Source organism: Eulemur rufifrons, chromosome 4 (assembly GCF_041146395.1).
Source record: "Eulemur rufifrons isolate Redbay chromosome 4, OSU_ERuf_1, whole genome shotgun sequence".
NCBI classification, from domain to species: domain Eukaryota; kingdom Metazoa; phylum Chordata; class Mammalia; order Primates; family Lemuridae; genus Eulemur; species Eulemur rufifrons.
This window is the reverse complement of record NC_090986.1, coordinates 15,248,408-15,259,698: the sequence shown is the minus strand read 5'-3', so window position 1 is coordinate 15,259,698 and position 11,291 is coordinate 15,248,408.

Here is an 11,291-nt window from a genome sequence, read left to right as displayed (position 1 = left end):
CCCGGTTTCCTTCTGAGGGACACCGACCGGCTGGAGGACACTCGGGACCACAGCAACCGGCCTTTGATCAAATGACAACATCCTCTGAGCGTGTGCTCCTGTGCCAAACTTGGAGCCACTTGGAGGAGAAGATGAGTAATTTTTCCCTAGTGGCAGAAACATTCTCTCCATGTCTTCTCTCAAAGTTTATGGGCAATGATTGTGTTTTATGATAATGAGAACAAAGTGCACCATGGTGAATGTCAGGAGTGTTTTCCCCCCTTGGCAAAACAATCATTTTACATCTTTCCATGTGTTGCATGCTCAGGAAAGACACTCTGGCATAGATTTCCCCAAAGAAAATCTTTATTCAGATAAACTTTAATAATAGAAGAGTATAGTTGAAAAAAACCCTCTGTTTATAGAAGCCCTCTAATAGCTTTAATGTCTGACAAAGAAAGAGTCAGGAAACTCTCTCTACCATGAAAAACAGACATTTGCTAGGACTTTTTTCTTTGAATTTATTAAATAAGGATTATCCCTGTATTCTTATGAAAGGTCCCCCAGTTTAAGCTGGTGGCTGTATCCCATTATTCAGGTAGTGGTAGGATAGTGGTTTTACTGAATAATGGTGTTGTATTAAAAATACAATATAGCATCATTATTGTTAGTGTTCACAATCAGCACCTTGAGCCACAACCTACATCTTATAACGATTACAATTCAAACGGTTGCAACAGCACTTCCTCCGAATCGTGATCTAATGCAAGAAACAATACAGTGCAAATAAATAGATTTCCTCCTCTTGAGTTTTCCCCATTGTGTACGTCTTCACTGAGACTGAAACTGGGAAATGTCTTGACAAAGGGTTTCTCTCACTTCCAGGTTGGAAGTCTCTGTCTCACTATTCTTTGTTTCTCACATGAGTTCATAAAGTTTTCCCCCATTCAACAAAGACCATGACTAAGTTCAGCAGGACCCACCAATAGTTGGGGTGGTGAGTGAAGTTTAGGCGGAACTGGTGGGCACCTCTTAGAAATGTCTGCTTGTCGTTTTCATAGAATGGACCAGTTCCCTTTGGCATCTGCGGTTGATTAAAAAGATGAAAGTCGAGAGCCATGATGTGGATTTTGTGTATTGTCATGAGACCATTAAGAAATAAGAACCTATTCTTGTTATACTTCACTCAGAAGAATGGTCTCCAGTTCCATTCAAGTTGTTACAAAGGGTATGAGGTCATCATTTTTTTTTTTTTTTTAGTGGCTGAAAAACAAATATACCACATACATATACCACATTTTATGAATCCACTCCTGTATTGGTGGGCACTTGGGCTGTTTCCAGATCTTTGCAATTGTGAATTGTGCTGCTATAAACATTCGAGTGCAGCTGTCTTTTTTATAAAATGTCTTTTTTTCCTTTGGGTAGATACACAGTAGTGGGATTGCTGGATCAAATGGTGGGTCTACTTTTAGTTCTTTGAGGTATCTCCATACTGCTTTCCATAGAGGTTGTACTAGTTTGCAGTCTCACGGGTACAATGCACACTATCTTGGTAATGGGCACACTTACAACTTTGACTGGAATGGCACAAAAGCAATTCATGTAGCCAAAATGTTTGTACCTCCGTAATACTCTGAAATAAGAAAAAAGAAAGAAAGAAATAAGAACCTAGAATGAATACTGTTTTCTGTTTTGCAAGCAGGGAAAACTTCCTGCCCTCCTTCCTGAGTGTGAAGGAGAGATGAGTTCTCATGAATCCTCCCCCACGGTTTCCCCGTGTACTTTGTGCACAGTGGAAATAGATGAGAGTGATCCAACTTCCTCCAGAGGGACATTTCTGACCCCTCCTGATGGATAGATACCAGATGCCACCACAGAGACTACCCTTGAACAAATCCAAGGAGAACACTGAATCATTCATTGAACCAGTAAATATTTATTAAGTGCAGAGTATTGTGAAAGACGCAGATGTGTTTAAGGCATGCTCCGACACATCGCAGGGTTACATCACTGCCTAATTTAAACTCATGCCAGGTCTAAATGACTTCATCACAGGAAGACAATTGTCTTAGTTCCTACTATACTGCACAAGTCTTTTTCTGAATATTCCCAAACATACTCTGCATGCTCCTTCATCTCTGCCTTTGTTATTCCCTCTGAACCTGGGACACAATTTGCTAAAAATTAATTGTGTGTTCTTCTGAAGGTGACTTAATCCTTTTGGCTCTCAGTGTCTTTGTCTCTAAAACGAGGTGTGTGTTTGCACTGCTGCTGCTGCTGCTGCTGCTGCTGCTGCTGCTTTCTTCAGTGGGTCCCCAGGGGAACCTGCTGAAACGACCCCATCCAGGTATCTGGCTGACAGGGCTGCTTCCCTCTATGTGTTCTACATATTGCTAATATTGCTTTTGAGAAATAGGTTCCATTGCTTTTAAATTACTGAACTACATAGTATCACAGGCTCCTATGGCTATAAAACTGTGTGATTCTAGCATTCTTGAAAATGAGGGATCCAAAACAACCTGCAAGGGTATTCATAAGGCACTGAGCCTTCAGAGACCTCAGGGCTGCCAACGCCAACCCCTGATGGGAACTTTCATCTGGGTGTTTGGGGCCTTCTGACATCTTGCTTCATTCTAGCTCTGCAGCCTTATCTCTCCAAATGGCTTGAACATTTAGCCAGACTAGGCCATCTCTAATTTCCAAATTAACTGGTGCATTCTGCTCTAGGTCTTTGTTGATACTATACTCTTGTCAAAATCATATCCATCCTGCAAGATTCATCTCAAAAACTAAAAGTTATCTTACCACACTTGCTGTATTTTACTTCATTGTATTATTTTTTGTCTGTTTGCATATTTTTTTCTAAGCGCACACGTCAGGAGTTTCCAGTACATTTACAGTGTTATACAACTATCATCACTATCTGAGTCAGCAAAACTTTCATCACCCTTAAGAAATCCTAGAACCACTAGCAAAATGGTTTTCCATTCTCCCCCTACCTGGTCCTTGGCAACCACTAGTCTACTTGCCATCTCTGTGGATTTGTCTATTTTGGACATTTCATATAAATGGAATCATACAATATGTGACCATTTGTGAATGGATTCTTTCACTGATCACAGTGTAAACTTTGAAAAAGTTTCATTCATGTTTTTTCATATATTAATACTTCATTTCTTTTTATTGATGAATGGTATTCCACTGTATGGGTATGTCACATTTTATTTATTAATTCATCAGATATTTGGGTTGTTTCCACTTCTGGCTACTATGAATAGTGCTGCTATGAATATTCATGTCCTTGTTTTTGTGTGAACATGTATTTTCAATTTTCTTGGGTACCTAACAGTAAAATTATTGAGTTACATAGTACCTGTGTTTAACTTTTTGAGGGACTGCCAAACTCTTTTCCACAGTTGCTGAACCATTTTACATTCCCACTAGAAATGTATGAGAGTTCTGATGTCCCCACATCCTTGCCAATACTTCCTAATGTCTATCTCTTAATTATAGTCATTTTAGTGGTGACCCAATGTGGCTTTGATTTGTGTTTCCCAAACAACTAATGGCACCCTTTCACATGCTTATTGGGTGGTTGCATATCTTCTTTGGAGAAATGTCTGTTCATATATTTTGACTATTTTTAATTACTATTTTTAATTGGGTTATTTGTATTTTTGCTGTTATGAGAGTTCTTTATACTATGTTCTTGATATAAGAATCTTATCAGATATATAACTTACAGCTATGTTCTCCCATTGTCTGGTTTGTATTTTCACTTTTCTTATAAAGTTCTTTGAAACATAAAAATGTTTGATTTTGATGAAGTCCAATTTATCATTTTGTTTGCATCCTATAAATTTTAGGTTGTCTTCATTTTCATTCTTCTAAAAACATTTTATAATTTTACTTATGATTTCTTCTTTGACCCATTGGTTATTTAGAAATGTGTAGTTTAACTTTCACATATTTGTGAATTCCTCAAATTTCCTTTTGTTATTGATTTGTAATTTCATTCCAGTGTGTTTGGAGAATATACTTGGTATGATTTCAATTCCTTTAAATTTATTGAGACTTGTTTTATGGTGTAACATATTCCATGTGCATTTGGAAAAAATGTGTATTCTGCTGTTGTTGGGTGGGCTGTTCTATAGAAGTCTTTTAGGTCTAGTTGGTTTACAGTATTGTTCAAGTCTTGTATTTCCTTGTTGATCTTCTCCCTAGTTTTTCTATCTGTTGTAGAAGTCTCAAAATTATTGTTGAATGTTTATTTGTCCTTTAAATTTTGTTAGTTTTTGCTCCATGTATTTTGGAGCTCTCTTGTTAGATGCATTCATGTTTATAATTGTTATTTCTTCTTGAGGTATGGACCCTTTATCATTATAAATTCTTTTCATCTAGTATCAAATTTTTAAGGCTATTTTGTGTGAAACAGACATTCTGCCTGCTTTTGATTACTGTTTACATGGTATATATATTTCCATACTTTTAATTTAAATTATTTTATCTTTTAAAATCTAATATGTATCTCTTGGAGAGAGCATATAGTTAGATCACTTTTTTAAAAATACATTTTAGCAACCTCAGTCTTTTGATTACAGGGTTTAATCCATGTTTATTTAGTGTAATGACTAGTAAGGTAGAATTAATGCCTTCTTGTATTAGTTTTCGAGGGCTACCATGACAAAACACCACAGACTGGGTGACTTAAACAACAGAAATTTATATTCCCAGAGTTTTGGTTGCTGGACTTCCAGGATCAAGATGTAGGCAAGTTTGGTTTCTTCTGAGGCCTCTCTCATTGGCCTGCAGTTGACCATTTCTCACTGTGTCCTCACATGCTCTTTCTCTGTGCACACACATCCTGCAGTCTCTTTTTTTTTTTTTTGCATAGTGATAGTCTTTTTTTTTTTAGCAGTTAGAATTTTATTTTATTTTTTTTTTAATTTAATTTTACAGAATCAAAGAGTCTAACAGTATATCTTGTTAGATACAGTATGTCCTCATAATGTATACATTATTTCTTGTACAATGATATGAAATAATATGGGAAATATTCATGATAAATTATTAAGTGAACAGTGCAAGTTAAAAACAATAGTTTCATATTTTTTTCCCCACCCCCCCTTTCCCGAGTCAGCACCTTCAAGTGTTACCACTCCCCAAACGGTGCGCAATGCACTCATTGTGTAGGCATACCCCCATCCCCTCCCCCACCCCCCACCTCAGTCTGATGTCCAATTGGTGTCGTTTCCAGATTTGTATTTAGGTGATGATCAAGGAAACCAATTTTCTGGTGAGTACATGTGATGCTTGTTTTTCCATTCTTGGGATACTTCACTTAATATAATGGGTTCCAACTCTCTCCAGGAGAACCATAGAGATGTTGTATCTTCATCATTCCTTATAGCTGAGTAGTATTCCATGGTATACATATACCACAGTTTACTAATCCAATCATGTATTGATGGGCATTTGGGTTGTTTCCACATCTTTGCTATTGTGAATTGTGCTGCTATAAACATTTGGGTACACGTGCCTTTGTTACAGAATGACCTTTTTTCCTTTGGGTATATGCCCAGTAATGGGATTGCTGGGTCAAATGGCAGGTCTACTTGAATCTGTTTAAGATACCTCCATAATGCTTTCCACAGAGGTTGCACTAGTTTGCAGTCCCACCAGCAGTGTATTAGTGTTCCTGTCTCTCCACACCCACGCCAACATGTGTTGTTTTGGGTTTTTTTGATAAAGGCCATTCTCACTGGGGTTAAGTGATATCTCATTGTGGTTTTGATTTGCATTTCCCTGATGATTAGAGATGTTGAACACTTTTTCATATGTTTGTTAGCCATTTTTATATCTTCTTTTGAAAAATTTCTATTCATGTCCTTTGCCCACTTTTTGATAGGGTTGCTTGATTTTTTCTTGCTGATTTTCCTGAGTTCTAAATAGATTCTTGTTATCAGTCCTTTATCTGATGTGTAGTATGCAAAATTTTTTTCCCATTCTATAGGTGGTCTATTTATTCTCTGGACTGTTTCTTTGGCTGTGCAGAAGCTTTTTAATTTAATCATGTCCCATTCATTTATTTTTGTTGCTGCTGTGATTGCCTTGGGGGTCTTCTTCATAAATTCTTTGCCTAGGCCAATGTCTGTAAGAGTCTTTCCTGCATTTTCTTCTAGAATTCTGATTGTATCACGCCTAAGGTTTAAGTCTGTTATCCACCGTGATTTGATTTTTGTGAGAGGTGAAAGCTGTGGGTCCTGTTTCAGTCTTCTACAAGTGGCTAACCAATTCTCCCAGCACCATTTGTTGAATAGGGATTCTTGTCCCCAGAGTATATTCTTTCCCGCTTTGTCGAAAATTAGGTGACTATATGAGGATGGTTCTATATTTGGATTTTCTGTTGTATTCCACTGGTCTGTGTCCCTGCACTTGTGCCAATACCAGGCTGTTTTAAGAACCACGGCCTTGTAGTATAGTTTGAGGTCTGGCAAATTAATACCTCCCATTTTGTTTTTGTTGCTTAAAATTGCTTTTGCTATACGGGGTCTTCTTTGATTCCATACAAAGTGTATAATTATTTTCTCTATGTCTGTAAAGAATGATGTTGGTAATTTAATAGGGATTGCATTGAATCTGTAGATCACTTTGGGTAGTATAGACATTTTAACAATGTTGATTCTTCCGATCCACGAGCATGGTATATTTTTCCATCTATTTGCAAGTTCTGCTATTTCTTTTCTCAGTGTTTCATAGTTTTCCTTATAGAGGTCCTTTACCTCTTTAGTTAGATATATACCTAGATATTTTATTTTCTTTGTTGCTATTTTGAAGGGTATTGAGTCTTTAATTTGGTTTTCCAATTGACTGTTATTGGCATATATAAATGCCTCTGATTTGTGTATATTAATTTTGTAGCCTGAGACTTTGCTGTATTCGTTAATCAATTCCAGGAGTCTCTTGGTTGAATCCTGGGGGTTTTCCAGATATAACATCATATCATCAGCAAAAAGTGAGAGTTTGATCTCTTCCTTCCCTATTTGGACTCCCTTGATTCTGCTATCTTGCCTGATAGCTCTTGCAAGGACTTCCAATACTATGTTGAAAAGTAATGGAGACAATGGGCAGCCCTGTCTGGTTCCAGTTCTAAGTGGGAGTGCTTTCAGTTTTTCCCCATTCAGTATGATGTTGGCTGTGGGTTTGTCATATATGGCTTGTATCATTTTTAGGTAGGTTCCATCAATGCCTATTTTGGTAAGCGTTTTTATCATAAAAGGGTGTTGAATTTTGTCAAATGCTTTTTCTGCATCTAATGAGAGTATCATATGGTTTTTGTTTTTGCTTCTATTTATGTGGTGAATTACATTTATAGATTTACGTATGTTGAACCACCCCTGCATCTCGGGGATGAAGCCCACTTGGTCGTGGTGGATTACTTTTTTGATAAGTACTTGGATTCGATTTGCTAGTATTTTATTGAAAATTTTTGCATCTATATTCATGAGGGAAATTGGTCTGTAGTTCTCTATTTTTGTTGTGTCCTTTCCAGGTTTTGGTATTAATGTTATATTGGCTTGGTAGAACGTGTTAGGGAGAACTCCATCCTTCTCAATATTGGAGAATAGTTTATGTAGGATGGGCACCAGTTCTTCTTTGTATGTATGGTAAAATTCAGGTGTGAACCCATCTGGACCAGGGCTTTTCTTTTTGGGAAGGTTTTTTTATTGCTGTTTCAATTTCAGTTCTTGATATTGGTCTGTTCAGGTACTCTATTTCTTCCTGGTTGAGCCTGGGAAGACTATGTGTTTCTAAAAATTTGTCCATTTCCTCCACGTTCTCCAGTTTGTGTGCATAAAGATTTTTGTAGAATTCATAGATGATATCTTGTATCTCTGTAGCATCGGTTGTGATTTCTCCTTTCATGTTCCTAATGGAGGTTATTAGAGATTTTACTCTTGTGCTCTTGGTTAGTCTAGCCAGAGGTGTGTCTATTTTGTTTATCTTTTCAAAGAACCAACTTTTTGTTTTATTAATTTCCCTTATAGTTTCTTTGTTGTCCTTTTCATTTAGTTCTGATTTGATCTTAGTAATTTCTCGCCTTCTGCTGGGTTTGGGATCGTTCTGTTCTTCTTTCTCCAGTTCTTTGAGTCTATTCGTTAGGTTGTCTATTTGCATGTTTTCTATCTTTTTGATATAGGCATTTATGGATATGAATTTTCCTCTCAGGACTGCTTTAGCTGCATCCCATAGATTTTGATAAGTTGTATCTCCATTGTCATTTAATTCAAAGAAATTTTTGATTTCCATCTTGATTTCTTCTTTTATAGAATAATTATTCAGGAGAAGGTTATTTAGCTTCCATGACTTTGAGTAAGAGTGAGGGTTTCTGTTTGTGATCATTGTTACTTTTATTCCGCTGTGATCTGAGAAGATACATGGTATAATTTCTATTTTTTTGAATTTTTGAAGACATGATTTATGTCCTAGGACATGGTCAATCTTAGAGAATGTCCCGTGAGCTGATGAGAAGAATGTATATTCTGTGGACTTTGGGTAGAATGTCCTATAGATGTCAGCCATGCCCATTTGTTCTAGCATTCTATTGAGGTCCATTATGTCTTTGTTTATTTTCTGTTTAGAGGATCTGTCCTGTACTGTCAGTGGGGTGTTAAAGTCTCCAGCTATTACAGTATTGTTATCTATCATTTGGTTGAGATCTAGTAGGGTTTGCTTTATGAATCTAGGTGCACCTAGTTTGGGTGCATATATATTGAGTATAGTCATGGCTTCTTGATGAATTGTGCCTTTAATCAGTATGTAGTAGCCATCTTTGTCTTTTATTATTTTTGTTGGTTTGAAAGCTAAGTTATTGGATATTAAGATTGCCACACCAGCTTTCTTTTGGTTACCATTTGCTTGAAATATCGATTTCCATCCTTTTATTTTCAGTCTAAATGCATCTTTGCAGGTTAGGTGAGTTTCTTGAAGACAGCAGATACTTGGATTGTATTTTTTTATCCATTGGGCCAGTCTATGTCTCTTGAGCGGGGAGTTCAAGCCATTCACATTTATTGAGAAAACTGATAGGTGAGACAGTTTTTTGTTCAGCTTGTTGGGTAGAACTTCATTGTGATGTTTTCTCTCCTGGGCCATTGTGGTATCTGGAATTTCATCTTTAGCTCTTGAGTAGTTTTACATTCGTGGATCTTTCTTGTGCTGATCCGTGTATAATTCTCTTTTGAGTACTTCTTGGAGGGCTGGTCTTGTCTTGGTGAATTCCCTCAACCTTTGTTTATCTGAGAATGTCTTGATTTCTCCTTCGTATAGAAAACTTAGCTTAGCTGGGTACAAGATTCTAGGCTGGGCATTATTCTGTTTCAGAAGCGTGAAAATGGGGCCCCAACCTCTTCTTGCTTGTAAGGTTTCAGCTGAGAAATCTGGCGTAATTCTGATGGGTTTTCCTTTGTAAGTTACTTGTTTCTTTCTCCTTACAGCTCGGAGAAGTGACTCTTTAGTGGATATTTTGGTCAGCCTGATGACTACGTGGCGTGGTGTTTTCCTATTTGCTATGAATCTCCCAGGGGTCCTTTGAGCTTCTTGAATCTGTATGTCTAGAGTATTGGCAAGGCCTGGAAAATTTTCCTCGATTATGTCTTCAAATAGCTTGTCCAACCCTTGCTTGTTATCTTCTTCACCCTCAGGAATGCCAATAACTCTCAAGTTAGGTTTCTTCACATAATCCCACATTTCTTGAAGACTCAGATCATTTCTCTTACTTTTTCGATCTATCTCTGTGACTGACTTATTTAGTTGGAAGGAGTTATCTTCAATTTCTGAGATTCTTTCCTCTGTTTGATCTACCCTGCTCTTGAGACTTTCCACAGTGTTTTGTAGCTCTCTGAGTGAATTCTTCACTTCTAGGAGTTCAGTTTGGTTTTTCTTCAATATTTCAATTTCTTTAGTGAATTTTTCCTCCAAATCTTGTATTTTTTTTGTGTTTTCCTTGTGTTGTTTATCCATTGATTCTTGTATATTATTCAGCTTGTTTATAATCCATAATTGGAATTCTTCCTGTGACATGTTGGTGTTTTGAGTCTGGTTTGTGTCAAATGGTTGGGAGCTGGTATTTCTCTTTGGGGATGAGCTTTCCATTTGATTCTTTTTGCTCTCCGTGTTTTTTCGCTGGGCCCTTCCCATCTAGATTTGTCGTTGGATCTTTACTTATAGGTTTAGTCTGGTTAACAGGACTCTTTGTGCTCTATTCTTAGGCTGTGAAACAGTCTAGGTATGTTGCTTCTTTTGGCAAGAGGGGGAGACTGTTGCGTATTGTTCAGAGATTTTTCTGTTTCCGTTGGGGGACTGCTTCCGATGGGTCCAATCCTAGAGGATTGGAGTGATCCAGGACCGCTTTGGTGAGTTAGGACACTGTGTTGTGGTCTTTCAGAAGGCAGGCAGGGTCCACACTAATAGTAGACCGAAATTCTCTTTGTTTGTTTGTTTGTTTGTTTCCCTTTGGTTCTTCCTCTATAGGGGAGGTTTCTGACTCTATCTGCCGGCAAGATACTAGCTATGGGGAGAGGACGGTGACTTTGCTTGCTCAGCGCCCCAGTTGCTGTAGCTCCCACGGGCAAAAGTCTGTCTTGGCCCAATGTCCCCAGGGATCAGGTTCCACACTCTCGCTTCTGGAGAAGTATTCAGTGTTTACACTTGGGCAGGGATCCTATATAAGGTCCGTGGACCAGGGGAGAGGGCCGTCCAGGGAGCCTCTTGGTACCCTATTGCTCCGCAGTGACTTGGCTGTGGGCCCTAGAGTGGCAATTGCGTGCCCGCAGATCTCCGGCCCTGGGGGTGACTACTCAGGATCCGGTATGTACCAGAGCCAGGGACCTGGCCCGTTCCGAAGCTCACCGTGGGTCCCCAGTTAGAAGGCGAAAAGAGAGGAGAAAGAGAAGAGAAAAAAAAAAGAAAAGAAAAAAGAAAAGGAAAGAAAGAAAAGAAAGAGGAGAAAACGAAAGAGAAAAGAAAAAAAAAGAAGAAAAAGAAAGAAAGAAAAAGAAAAAAAAAAAAAGAAAAGAAACGCAAAAAGCCAAACCAAAAAACACCAAAAACGCCAACAAAAATGAACAAAAACAAACTACATAGCACTTCACCACACCGCAAGGCAGAAAGATACACAAATCTGAAGTATATAATTCAGCGACTCAATGTTTTTTTGTTTGTTTGTTTGTTTTACGCCTTAGCACAGTTCTGCCCCTTCACTTCCGCTCGGCTGGGTCCGGAGCGGCCATTAGATGTTTTTGTTTTTA